The sequence below is a fragment of the Loxodonta africana genome, chromosome 6 (genome assembly GCF_030014295.1).
Source record: "Loxodonta africana isolate mLoxAfr1 chromosome 6, mLoxAfr1.hap2, whole genome shotgun sequence".
Taxonomy (NCBI): Eukaryota; Metazoa; Chordata; class Mammalia; order Proboscidea; family Elephantidae; genus Loxodonta; species Loxodonta africana.
In genome coordinates, this window is record NC_087347.1 from 47,689,140 (window position 1) to 47,703,727 (window position 14,588).

Here is a 14,588-nt window from a genome sequence, read left to right on the forward strand (position 1 = left end):
GTCTTAAACAGTAGCAAGTGGCCATCTAATATGCATCAATTGGTCTCAACCCACCTGGAGCAAAGGAGAATGAAGAATGCCAAAGACACAAGGTAATTATGAGCCCAAGAGGAAGAAAGGGACGCATAAAGCAAAGACTACATTAGCCTGAGGCCAGAAGAACTAGATGGTTCCCAGCTACAACCGATGACTGTCCTAACAGGGAACACAACAGAGAACCCCTGAGGGAGCAGAAGAGCAATGGGATGCAGACCCCAAATTCTCATAATGAGACCAGACTTAATGGTCTGACTGAGACTAGAATGATTCCAGAGATCATAGTCCCCAGACCTTCTGTTAGCCCAAAACAGGCACCATAGCCAAAGCCAACTCTACAGACAGGGATTGGACTGGACTATGGGATAGAAAATGATACTGGTGAAGAATGAGCTTCTCGGATCAAGTAGTCACAGGAGACTATGTTGGCATTCCCTGTCTGAAGGGAAAATGAGAGGGTAGAGGGGGTCAGAAGTTGGCTGAATGGACACAAAAAGATAGAGTGGAGGGAAGGAATGTGTTGTCTCATTAGCGGGAGAGCAATTAGGACTATATAGCAAGGGGTTTATAAATTTTTATACGAGGGTCTGACTTGATTTGTAAACTTTCACTTAAAGCACAATAAAAATTAAAAAAAGAAAGGCCAGACTTGCTGGTCTGACAGATACTGGAGAACCTCTGAGAGTATGGCCCCTGGCACCCTTACAGCTCAGAAATGAAGTCACTCCTGGGGTTCATCCTTCAGCCAAAGAGTGGACAGACCCATAAAACAAAACGAGACTAAAGGGGCACACCAGCCCTGAGGCAAGGACTAGAAGTCAGGAGGGGATAGGAAAGCTGGTAATAGGGAACTCAAGGTCATGAAGAGAGAGTGTTGACATGTTGTGGGGTTGTTAACCAATGTCATAAAATAATATGCTTACTAAATCTTTAATGAGAAACTAGTTGTGTAAACCTTCACCTAAAATACAATTAAAAAAAAAAGATTAAAGCCAAAAAAAAGTAAATGAGAATGGTGCTGGCACAGTATTCACTAAACATTTATTAAGTCATAGAACAATTGTAATGCTATAATGATTTAAAAAGCCGGTTTTTAATTTCATTTTCAGTCACTTTTATAATGGCCTTAAAATAATAACAAATATATATCTATCCCTCTTCCTTATCTCTTAATCTGGTAGAATAATTGGTCATGTGGCATGAGGCCAAGACGATCAGTTTCTGACAGATAAAAAAAATCTGGAAAATGATATTGGATATTGAAGAGTTTCTCAGATAATAAAATTCACGTGAACTGTTACATTCAAGATTTACCACTACGACATTGAGAATAAAAAAACCAAACCGGTGGCCATCAAGTTGGACTCAAAGCAACCCTATAGGACAGAGTAGAACTGCCACATAGGATTTTCAAGCAACAGCTGGTCGATTGAAACCGCCAACATTTTGGTTAGCAGCCGAACTCTTAACCACTGCACCACCAGGACTCCGCAACATTGAAGATACTGAGTCTTTTTTTCAATACAGTTAGTAAAAACACATTGAAGGTATGGACTAAATGACTTCCACCTGATTTGGTGTCATTTTTTTAGCAGTTGCCAAAGACATGAAAGCTCTGTAATTTAGGGTAAGTGAGCTGGGAAAAAGGGAGCCCTGGTGGCGTAGTGGTTAAAGCACTTGGCTGGTAACTGAAAGGTCAGCAGTTCAAACCCATTAGTAGCTCTGAGGGAAAAAGATGTGGCAGTCTGTCTCTATCAAGATTTACAGACTTGGAAACACTATGGGGCAGTTCTACTCTGTCCTGTGCGGTCACTATGAGTCAGAATTGACTGGAGGACAGTGGGTTTGGTTTTGGTTTTTGAGCTGAGAAAAAGGAGCCCTGGTGGCACAGTGTTAGTTAACCACTTAGCTGCTAAACAAAAGGTCAGCAGTTGGAAATCACCAGCCACTCTTCATGAGAAAGATGTGACAGTCTGCTTCCATGAAGATTTACAGCCTTGGAAACCTTACGGGGCAGTTCTACTCTGTCCAATAGGGTTGAGATGAGTTGGAATCCACTCAATAGCAATGGGTTTGGTTTTTGGTTTTTGAACTGGGAAATAATAAGCAAACTAAAAATTGTTAGTTGACTTCACCAGATAAAGTGGGTCCCTTGGAACCCGTTCCCTCTAATATTAAGTGACTCATTTGCTGCTCCAGAAATCGTGACAATGTCTTTGAATCTGGTTTCCGTAAGGAGACTGGGACGTATGAAACACAACACAGCTGCAGCTCTCAGAACCATAACAGGCATTGGTGAAAGCCTTGCCCCACAGGACGTGATCGAAAGGCTGCCAAAGTGAACAGCCAAGCTTCTAAGTCTCAAGATATCGTTATTGGATTACTTCTATCTGTAGATTATTTTAAAAGCTTATTTAGCCAACTGTAATTTTAAAGAAGAAATAAAAATTTGAGTTGCCATTGGACTTCCTAGAGTGGGCACAGAAATTGCAAAAATATCAACAAAAAGTAATTTCTTAAAATACAAGTACATACAAAGAAATTAGAGCAACAGATGTTGAAATTTAGCGAATTGAGCATTTCTATGTCTTAAAATAAAAGGTATACTAAAAAACATAAACACAATTATGATACGTTAATAGTATCAAAACAACTGTCAAGGTAATTGTTTTTAAAAAAAGAAAAAATTCAATGTCAACTGTCATGAAAGACAGTTTTCTGACTGAAATTTTGCCTACTATCAGTTATTTTTAACATTAGCTAGGCACAACATTACAAAATAATTTAGAGTTCTCAGAACATTATCCTATATGCTCTGAAGAGATTAAGATAATTTTTCATAGGCCTTTGATTTAGTATTACCATTGTTGCATTAAAAAATAATACAGCCACTTTCTATGGTTCTTGTAGTTATGGTTGTTAGCTGTCATCTAGTTGATTCTGAATCATGGTAAAATACTGCCTGGTCCTATGCCATCTTCACAATCATTGGTATGCGCTGGTCCATTGTTCCAGCCATTGTATAGTGTCTTCCAACCTAGAGGCTCATCTTTCAGCACTATATCAGATGATATTCTCCTGTGATTCATAGGGCTTTCAGTGACTACTTTTCAGAAGTAGGTCATCAGGCCTTTCTTCCTAGTCTGTCTTACTTAGTTTGGAAGCTCTGCTGAAACCTGTCCAACATAGGTGATCATGCTGATATTTGAAATACTGGGGACATAGATTCTAGTATCATAGCAACACAGCCACCACCGTACAAGAAACTGATAATAGATGGTGGTTCTATGTTTAGAGGATTTTAATGTAGAATTTTGTGGAAGGTGAATGGTAAATAACTAACTGCCTTGTCATTCAAATTCTTATATCTCTGAAAATTCCCTTTGGGGCATCTATTAATTAGTCTAATAACAGTCATTAGAACAAAACAAGGGGATACTCTGTGGTTTAAAATTGGAAAAGGTGTACAGTACGGTTGTATTCTTTCACTTATTTATTCAATTCATATGCTGAACAAATAATCCACGAAGTTGGATTGTGTGAAGAACACAGCATCAGGATTGAAGGAAGACTCACTAACATGAGTTATGTAGATGGCACAACCTTGCTTGCTGAAAGTGAAGACAACTTGAAGCACTTACTGGCAGTTACAGTATGGGTTATGCCTAAACATAAAGAAAATGAAAATCTTTACAACTAGACTAATAAACAACGTATTGATAAATGGCAAAGAAATTGAAGTTGTCAAGGGTTTCACCCTACTTGGATCAATAGCCAATGCCCATGGAAGCAGCAGTGAAGAAATCAAACGACATGTTTATTGAGCAAATCAGCTGCAAAAGATCTCTCTAAAGTATTAAAAAGCAAAGATGGCACTTTGATGACTAAGGTACTCCTGACCCAAACCATGGTATTTTCAATCGCCTCATATGCATACAAAAGATGTAAAATGAAAAATGAGGACTGAAAAGGAATTGATGCATTTGAATTGTGGTGTTGCCAAAGAATATTAAATATACCGTGGATTTTCAGAAGAACAAACAAATCTGTCTTGGAAGAAGCACAGCCAGAGTGCTCCTTAGAAGTGAGGGTGACAAGAATTCATTTCATTTTTTTGAACATGTCATCAGGAGGGGTCAATCGCTGGAGGAAGACATCATGCTTGGTAAAGCAGAGGGTCAGCAAAAAAGAGGGAGACCCTCAATGAGATGGATTGACACAGTGGCTTCAACAATGAGCTCAAATATAGCAATGATTGTGAGAATGGTGCAGGGCCAGGCAACATTTTGTTTTATTATTAATAAGGTCACCTTGAGTCAGTGCCAACTCAAGGGCACCAAATGACAGCAACAGTCACTTAGTCCACACATATATATAGACTCCTGCTCCCCGCCCCCTGCCACTGAAACACTGTGCTTGGCATTGGCAGTTGCAGACACAAATAAGATAGGCATGACCCCTGCTCCCATGGAGCTCAAAGTCTATTGAAGAGAAACATCCAAAATGCAAGCAATCACAAGACAACTGAGAATCTTACCAAAGATCAAGTACAGAGCACTATGGGAGGATGTAGCAAGGAAATTATCCAATTTCCAGCAAATAAATAGATGAGAAGCACATTAAAGCCACTTTTATTGGATTAGTCCATACTTCTCTCCAATACATTGCACATAAATATTTCAAGGTTTTAAATTTTTTATGATTTGGTTTCTCCCCAAAATGGTTTGAGACAGCTAATATTTCCGTTAGCAAATTAGCCTTATACACCTGGAGAACAAACACAAATACCTTCTCTTATCAATAAACTTTCAGCAGTGCTCACTTCCGTAGCACATATACTAAAATTGGAACGATACAAAGAAGATTAGCGTGGCCCTTGCGCAAGTATGACGCGCAAATTTGTAAAGCGCTCCATATTTTTACTTCGCTCTCAATTAAAGTCCGTTTAAAAGGAATAAATAAATAAACTTTAAGCAAGATAACTGACCCCAGTCTTTGTTGCTGAATTTAAATCCTATAGTCCCTTCAAAAAAAAAAAATTTTTTTTTTTTTTAAGTCCCCTTCAGCTAACAAAAAAGAGCAACCAGTCATTCTAGAAGGTGCGAGTCTGTGCGCCTTCTCGTCCGTACCACACTTTTGGTTGAAGGTCTGTCTTGGTGTCTGTTTTAGCAATAAATATTTTTCCTTTACCACATGACAAGCATTTAATTGACAATCTGATAAATGCTATCAGCAAAAAAGCTATCGACTCTTTTCTCCCGTGTTCGATCATCAATTATCTCACCATTCGGAATATCCATAAAATATTCAGATCACTATGTAATAAAAAGCTGTGGGATGTATGCCATTGTGAGATAGCATATGTTCAGCGGCAAATGCTCGGTGACCTAGGAAATGCCTCTTCCTCTCATAACACATGCCTTGGACAATCTTAACAGAAGTTCTGAAGTGGTAACCAAAACACACTTCCTTCCACGACAGATGATACATCTTGTCATTTTTTTAGAAAAGTGATTTAATGCTTTCAATGAAAATTTTTTTGAAGTAAAATTAAATTTTAGCAGTTTGTGTACTTTATACCTGATTCTATCCTTCTTTCACATACTAGTTGTTATGGATTGAATTGTATCCCCAGAAAAGAGATATTGAAGTCCTACCTCTTTGTAAAGGAGCCCCTGGTGGTGCAGTGGCCAAAGCACTCGGCTGCTAACTGAAAGGTCAGTGGTTCAAACCCACCAGCAGCTCTGGGGGAGAAAAGACCTGTCGATCTGCTCCATAAAGATTACCCATTGCTGTAGAGTCAATTTGGACTCACAGCAACACTATGTGATAGAGTAGAACTGCCCCATAGGGTTTCCAATGCTGTACCCTTTACAGAAGCAGATTGCCACATCTCCCTCCTGCAGAGCAGCTGGTGCGTTTGAACTGCCGACCTTTCAGTTAGCAGCCAAGCACTTAACCACTGTGCCACCAGGGCTCCTTCCATAAATATTACAGCTTAAAAAAATCCTATAGGGAAAGTTCTATTCTGTCCTATAGGGTCGCTATGAGTCAGAATTGACTCAACAGTGCACGAAAACCACCACCCTTGGTGCCTGTGAACTTGATCCTGTTTGAAAATTTGAAGATGTTATTGTCATGGATTGAATTATGGCCCCCAAAATAGGTGAGTATCAATTTGGCTGGGCCATGATTTCTAGTATTGTGTGGTTGTCATCCATTTTGTGATTGTAATTTTATGTCAAAAAGGATTAGGGTGGGATTGTAACATCCTTACCCAGGTCACATTCCTGATCCAATGTAAAGGGAGTTTGCCTGGGGTGTGGTCTGCACCAACTTTTGTCTCTTAAGAGATAAAAAGGAAAGGGAGGCAAGGAGAGAGTTGGGGGACCTCACAGCACCAAGAAAACAGCACCGGGAACAGAGCGTGTCCTCTGAACCCGGGGTACCTGTGCCTGAGAACCTCTTCAGTCAGGGCAAGATTGAGGACAAGGACCTTCCTCCAGAGCTGACAGAGAGAGAAAGCCTTCCCTTGGAGCTGACACCCTGAATTTGGACTTATAGCCTATAAATTTCTCTTTGTTAAAGCCATCCATTTGTAGCAATTCTGTTACAGCAGCACTAGATGACTAAGACAGTTATTATTAGTTAATTGAGGTCATAATGGAGCAGGGTGAGTCCTTATGCCACCTGAATGATGACCTTATAAAGAGTAGATGAGACACAGAGTCAGACAGAGGAAGTTGTAAACCTGCAGCTACAAGTCGAGGAACACCTGGGGCTGTCAGAAGATGGTAGAGACAAGAAGGGATCTTCCCCTGGAGACTTCAGAAGGAGCATAGCAAGACTGACACATTGATTTGAACTTCTAGAACAATAAATTCATTGTGAGACAATAAACTTCTATTCTTATAAGCCACCCACTTTATTGTACTTTGTCACAATAGCCCAAAGAAGTTAATAGACTAGACTTGTGGATAACAGGATACAAAGAAAAGTATATAAAAAAGCCAAGCTTTAGCTCTATATGAGTAGTGTTTTCTGTCTTTCTTTTTAACTTTCCATGTTCATCTAAAGGTAAATATAAAATCCTTTATCCTACCTGGGACCTCAGTTTTTTTAATCTCTAAAATGGGTTGGAAAAGAATCAAGGGACTTGGTAATTTCTTGGTTTCCTTCAGGACTATTTTTATGTGGATTAAGATTTCACAATTTAAGAACAATTCACTTAAATATCTTGTGGAAAGAAGATTGGGCTTTGTCACGTTGATTTGAAAAGCTAAACCTGAAGGTAATTATAGAAATCACTTAGTCAAACACTGCAATCAAAAGTGGTTAAGGAAAGTGTCTTGGGCCACTTAGCTGGTTAGGGATAGAACTGAGATTCAAACCTGCCCTCTTGGCTCCTGACCTAAATTTTATCAACAAAATTAGTTCTCACAGAACTGTCTTCTATTTGTGAAGAAGACTGGTTGAAATCAAGAGATGATAATGAAGACTAAAAATTAGAAAGGAAATGCAACAAACTAGAACAGAGACTTGTCTAAGGAGTCTGAAACTCTCAGCTCGAATTTGGACTCTGCAGCCACCTCTGGCCTAGCATCGCTCCTGCCCTTTCAATCACCATGTAAAAAAGAAAAAAAAACACAGACTCTCTCAAGTGTTTATATAATTATAGGGAAAGGGAAGTAAAATATTTAAGGAAAAGATGACAATTCAAAATACATTATTAGTAACAAAACCAACCAGCAAGCGCCCACAGTTAGTGGTGAAGTACAGGATTTAAGAATTCAGGCATTGGTATCATACAAATCTGAGTTTACATTTCGGCTTTGCCATTCAAGACTGTTTTATCCTGGGAAAGCTATTACAACTCTCTGAACCTCAGTTTTCTCGTCTGTAAAGTAGACTTAATATTTACCTCATAATTTTGTTACAAGGATTAACTAGGATTGGGAATACATAACTGCTCTATTGCATGTCAACTCAACAACAACAAAAAACCCAAACCCAGTGCCATCGAGTCAATCACTGGTGTATAAATATGAATCAGTTTAACTTTCTCCATTAAGTATCTCTCCCCAGGTGGTGGCAGCTTCCTAAACACATCATAGTCACATTCCTAAATTTGAAAGTCACCTTCGTTGCAAAATAATATTTTGTTACTGTATATCACAAGACTTTCTTTGCTTCTATTTTTCTTTTTACTATCAGAAATACTACAGGACATCAAATTTATGCTAGTATTTCCAAATAAACCAGTTGCTATAGAGTTGTTTTTGTTTATGGTGACCCCATGTGTGTTAGAGTACAACTGTGCTCCACTGGGTTTTCAATGGCTGATTTTCGTAAGTAGATCACCAAGTCTTTCTTCTAAGGCACCTCTGGGTAGACGAGAACCTCCAACCCCTCAGTTAGCAACTGAGCATATTAACTGTTTGCACTCCCCCAGGAGCTCCATTTGCAAATAAGTATCTTTAAAGAAATTATAGTTAATCTTACAATATAGCCATATATGTAGCCTTTTTCAAAGCAAGACACATGAGTTGCCCAAGAAATGAATATAATTGTTATGGGCAGTAGATAAAGTTAGTTACTATATATAACAGTTTACAATTTTTTTCCATGGTTGGAGAAAATTAGTAGTATTTGTATGATGGTTGTGGCTTCCACATGAAATAGGTGGTGGACAGATCGTCTCTGTACATCATAGAGAATAGTCTACTTTGCCACCACAAGTAGAGCTTGTCTTCCAAAAACCAATTCTGGGATAGCAAACCCTCTAAACTCCTTGAGCCCCGTAGTGGATGGGTCAGAAAATTTCGTCCTCTATAATACACTAACCAATATGGGATTATTATCGGACCAGCACCAGAATTGTTTCAGGGTTATGTGTCTCCTGTTTTTGAGAAAGACAAGACAGTATAAAATAAACAGCAAAACAGCAAATAACAATCATAGAACATAATGGAAGGAGTAGAACTTAAAAAATCCAGGAAAATGCTTTAGATATATTTGTCAGATCATCTCAAAGGAAGGCATTTGGACAAAGCAATTTAGATTTGATTGTTTTGACGTGATCATTTTAATGTATCTGCCCTTAAAAATGAAAAGGAAATATTGTTTATCAACTACTGTGAACAATATGTTTCTCTGGCCTGGGCTCCACCTCCTCTCTCTACCTCCATCTCCACCATTAGAGGAGATGTTCTTTTTGGCTTAGTTTTGTTTTGTTTATTTAGTTACATAATATATGTAATATATACATGTTTATAAACATGAAGTCCTTTTACAATCATAAAAAGCAATAAGGAGTTTTTAAGGATGAGTTACCTGTTTCCAAAATTATCAACATTAGAAGAGGCTTAGTAATATTAAATATAATGTATGTATACTGCTTAGTACCAAGGGAATTGTTAGAAACGCAAGTGAGGCCTCTCTATGTAGTTCAGGTATAAGATCTAGGTATAAGAGATCACATCATTGCTTAAATGACCTTGTGGATGAGGAAACACACACACACACACGGCAGTGTTTAATATACGCCCAATGAAATAAGGATACCATATTCAGGAAACCTACAAAATCCTCTCATTAAGGAATCCAGTCTCTTAACCAAACATATTATTGAGCAGACAAATGTCAGTTTAAAGTATGACCATTGCAACTTAAAGAGAAATAATCAGCAGATATGAGCTACCCATTCGCAACCAAACCCACTGCTGTCGAGTCAATTCCGACTCATAGTAACCCTATAGGACAGAGCTGAACTGCCCCGTACAGTTTCCAAGGCTATAATCTTTACGGAGGCAAACTGCTGCATCTTTCTCCCACAGAGTGGCCGATGGGTTTGAACTGCCAGTCTTTCCATTAGCAACCAAGAACTTTAACCACTGCACTACGAGAATGTCTTATATGAGCTACAGGCCATTTAATATAGAAGTAAATTTTTAGAGAATTTGCAAATCTTTTCCTTTTGGAATGTTGGATGGCAATTTCTGAGTAATTAATTGTAATAAGCATAAGACTCCTAGTTACACATAATTGATCTGCAAAATGTTGCCTAAGGCCCACCTGAAAACAAAGGTGTGTGTGGATGGGGTTAGTTTTAAAAGTAGAAATTGTACATTATGTTTTCAAGATACACACACACCTTTAAAACATGTCAATTGTTTTGCATTCCCCCAGGATAAAGACCAGTTCCCTTAACAGGGCCCACCTGGCTTTGCTTGCTGGGGCCTCTGCCTCTCTCTAGCTTCTTTTTGCTGGTTGCTGTCCAGCTGCAGGCATGGGCCTGCTCTCTCCTGCCACAAGTCCTTTACACACAAAGTTCTTTCTGCTCTGCCCGGCTTGCTAGCCTTGCCCGAAAGGTTTTCCTTAAAATTTTAGCCCTGTCATCCTCTCTTTAAGAAGGCCTGGTGGCACAATGGTTAAGTGCTCAGCTGCTAACTGAAAAGTTGGTGGTTCAAACCCACCCAGCAGCTCTATGGGAGAAAGACCTGGTGATCTGCTCCGGTAAAGATTACAGCCTAGGAAACCCTATGGAGCAGTATTACTGTGCCACATGGGAACAATATGAGTCGGGATCAACTCCATGGCATCCAACAGCAACAAAGAATCCTCTTTTCAGTTTCTACTCCCCTCTCTTAGTTCCTCCATTATACGTTCTCGTAGCCGGTATCGCTGTCATTTGAAGCACTTTATCACCGTTGTGATTTTATATTCATCGAGGTGGCCTTTGGCTAATATCAGTCTTCCCCACAAAACTCTAATGTCCATGAAGGCAGGAACCATGGTATTTTGCTCACTATTGCATCTCCAGGACCTAATATAGTGCCTGGCACATAGCAGACATTTAAAAACTATATTAACTCAGTGAATGAATTAATTTAAATGATAATTCTTGTTATTCTCGATTTTAGGACTCAGCCTACACTAAAATTAATGGTGTATTTGCACATCTCCACCCACCAAAGTTCTGTCTTCGTTCTCTTCTTTTCTGACATCTGAGAATATTTCATGAGATCACTGTGTTAGGATCATCTTTGCCTTCCCCATTTATTTTTTAATGGAGTCACAAAATTTAACTCAGTCTACTATTTATATTGGTAGAGAAAGGAGATTTTTTTATTCTGCCTAAACTGAATCGAGTTCTCTCCCAGTTGCCACCACCCTGTCCCAACTCCCCACACATATTCTAGCAAAAAAAAATAAGTTGAAACAAAATGTCAAATACAGCTTGCAGTCTGGTTTGGAATCAATAATTCCAGTAGTTCATTTAGATAGGGGTTGGTCTCTCATGTGAAAACATGTGTAATCTCTCAGATAACCCCTTTCTCTTGTTTTCTTCCTAAAGTCTGAGTCCAGGTGTGGCTTCTGTGGCATAACAACAAGGAAGAGGATGGGGGCTTCAGTCATGATGTCCTGTGCCTTCATTGGTCAAATGGTCAATGCCCTTCATCCACTAGTCTTTTTACTGCTGGTCTTTGTGACTGGAGCCTGGTGGGTGGCGTAACTGATCATTTGGTCCATCTTGGCTGTGTCTGGGCCCACGGGGTTCCCTGGCTGGTGGATAAAGCACCTAGTCCCGTATGTGTATCTCTTGAGTATCCAAAGGCTACTGTTGATTGACTGTCTGCCAAGACAATCATGAAATAACTTGCTATCTTATTGATTTTCTTGTGTAAGCTCTAAGACAAACATCCTAAAACACAGTTCATGCATTATAAATTTTCAGTTTAAAAGTGTGGAGAAGTTGACATCTTTCTCTGAATCCTTAAATCTGGTCTGCATTCTCAACAGTTATATAGCCCAAGTAGAACTTTGCAGCTTTCCTACTATGCACGTATCAGTGTATAATTGGGAAACAGCTCTCAGCCCTTCCCTGTTTTGGGGGCATGCATATTGTTAACTTTAGGATTTTATTTGGAGCAGAGCCAAACCAGGGCTGATTTGGAAGTGGCATACTTCAAAAAAGTCTAACAAGAGGTGAAATTGCATAAAACTATGAAAATTACTGAAAGATCTTTAAAACAAACAAACAAAAAAAACTGTTGCCATTGAGTCGATTCCAACTCACAGCGACCCTTTCGGACAGAGCTGAACTGCCCCATATTGTTTCCAAGTGGATTTGAGCTGCCAACTTCTTGGTTACCAGCTAAATACTTAACCACTGCATTGCCAGGGGTTTTTGAAGGATCTTTAGAGATCACGTTACCCAAATCTATAATTTTGTTGTTGATAAAACTAAAGCTCAGGGTAACTAAGTGATTCACTCAGAGTCACATAGGAAGTAGATATAACAGCCTAGACACAAACCCTAGCCTTTCCATTACCAGTCCTGTAGCCTTGCCTCTGTATAACATTGCCTCTCAGACACATCCCTAAGATGGGATGAATTGGAAAAATCACCCAGGGCTCAGGCTTCAGGCTTCACTTTGGAAACTTATTATTCTTGCCAGGAAAGGCTAGACAGAGTGACATGCGTGACTTTCTTCTCTTGTCTCCCAGAAGTGAAGAAAGGAGGAATGGGAACTTTAACACCAAGGACCAATTCCTAGTGAGTCAAGAGATGAGTAAAAAACAGAGAAGATAGACAGCAAGAAATGAAGGAAGAAAGGGTGGGATGGAGGGAAGAGGGAAGAAAGGAGGGAGGGAAGAAGAGATAAAAACAAAAGGAAGGAAGGAAGGAAGGAAGGAAGGGGGAAGACAGGGAGAAAATGAGGGAAGCAGAGAGGGGTAAAGGAGAAGGAAAAGAGGAAAGGAAAGAAGAAAGAAAGTAAGAGAACTGAGGTAGAATATTGCTGGAACCCATAGGATCGCTGACCAGCTACAGAATTCGGTGGCAAATGCTTCCCTGTCCTCAACTCACAGAAAGAACTAGAAACTTTTAGAAAACTGTGCCAATTTTAGATAAGAGCTGTGCTGGTGGGGAGGTGGGATTAGAGCTTGGAGGCAATGGAGACAGCTTTTGTGTCACCCAGACTGCCCAAGACCTGAGTGTCGATGAGAGCCATTCACAAACTACAGAAGCATACATCTATACATTTCATTTTGTTAATCAGTTTGCATAGCATTTCAGGATTAATGGACGGAATGTAGTTTATAAATGTCAGTTATAACTATAATGCTGACCTGGTGCCATAATTTAATTCAATGAAGCTAAAGGCTAGTAAATTTAGAACCAATAAAAGGAAATACTTCCTTCCATTGTACGCTTCACCCCTCTGAGACCATTGCCAGGAGGTCATTGACACGGTGCCAGCTTTGAGAAGGAATTTGACAGGCCTCAATAAGATATATATCTGGGCAGTCAAAGGGAATGTGATTTAAGAGTTACAAAATCCTGGGCTTTAGGGTATTACTGAAAGCCAGTGCAAGGGTCATGGTGGTCCTGCAACCACTTTATTCTGCACAATCGAAGGTAGGGTAATCACAACCACTTTGTAGAGTGAAGAGAAACGTGGTGAACATCAGTTTGGAGAGGGAATTGTGGGGGTAGGGGGTTGATGCTTCTCTGCACCTTGTGGATGCCGAATTTCCCACTGAATCCAGCAGGGAAGGAACTGTGAGAAGGGCAAAGAGTCCCCCTGGAAATCTCCTTCTCCAGTCCTCTGAGAAAAGTCCCCCAAATTTCCCTGAGTGAGATTTTCCAACTGAATGTTCAGATCTTCTGTAACTCTGCCCTATTCAGCCTCATTCATTGTCTGCTAATGCTTCTACTTCTGTGAAATATTGACTTTATATTGCCTTTAGCCACTTCTTGTTGCCACTTTTACTCCTCCAAGTTCTAGATTTCACATTAGTTCGGTGGCTTTATTCCCTTGTCTCTGTCCTGAAAGTTAAGACCCTGCAGTGTGACTAGTAGGCTTTTTCTGTATCTCATAGCAAACTCTCACAGTACGGGTTTTCTCAGGCAATGAGAGAAATCTTGTTTTAGGAGGTAAGAGAACAAAGTTATGCAGACATTGGTTTAGTACTCAAGAAATTACTCAACATCCCTAAACCTTAGTTTTCTCATCTATAAAATACAGATGATAGACACTGCAGGTTGTTTTAAGGATTAAAAGAGAAATTACTAGTACTTTAGCAGGATTTAAACCATAGATACGCAGAGCTATGTATTCCCTATTTTTAAATTACTTATGTGATTGTTTAGAATGTCAAGTCTATATTAGGTTTTTAATGATATCCATTCTTTGCAGGATTTTGTCATTAAGAATTGTGAAATTAACCCAAATTCAGAACTAAAATACACATATTGGTTATTGGAGAAACATTGGTGCAATTGTTTATTATTTCAATTTGATTTGAATTAGCAGGATGAGAGAAGCTTTTGCTACAGTGTAAAAGTGTTTACTTAATTCTCCCATTCAGTAGTCTCAAGGGTGAAAGCTTCTATTTTAGTGCTTGGTCAAGCCTTAAACTTTATGTGTTTTGGCACCACTCTGTAACTGAAGCGTTCATGGCTGAGACTGCCAAGTGCACAGAGTAAATATAAATTTTTATCAGTACAGTAAGTGTTCATAATAATGACTGTCAGTGGAAGCCTA

General features: G+C 39.3%; 1 non-coding gene across 1 annotated transcript; it reads left to right on the plus strand.

Moving 5' to 3' along the window:
* The first annotated feature begins 4,850 nt into the window (after window positions 1–4,850).
* LOC111749498 (U6 spliceosomal RNA) lies at window positions 4,851–4,957 on the plus strand. The gene has a single exon (XR_002784630.1). It is a non-coding gene; the product is annotated as a U6 spliceosomal RNA (small nuclear RNA).
* The last annotated feature ends 9,631 nt before the right edge of the window (window positions 4,958–14,588 follow it).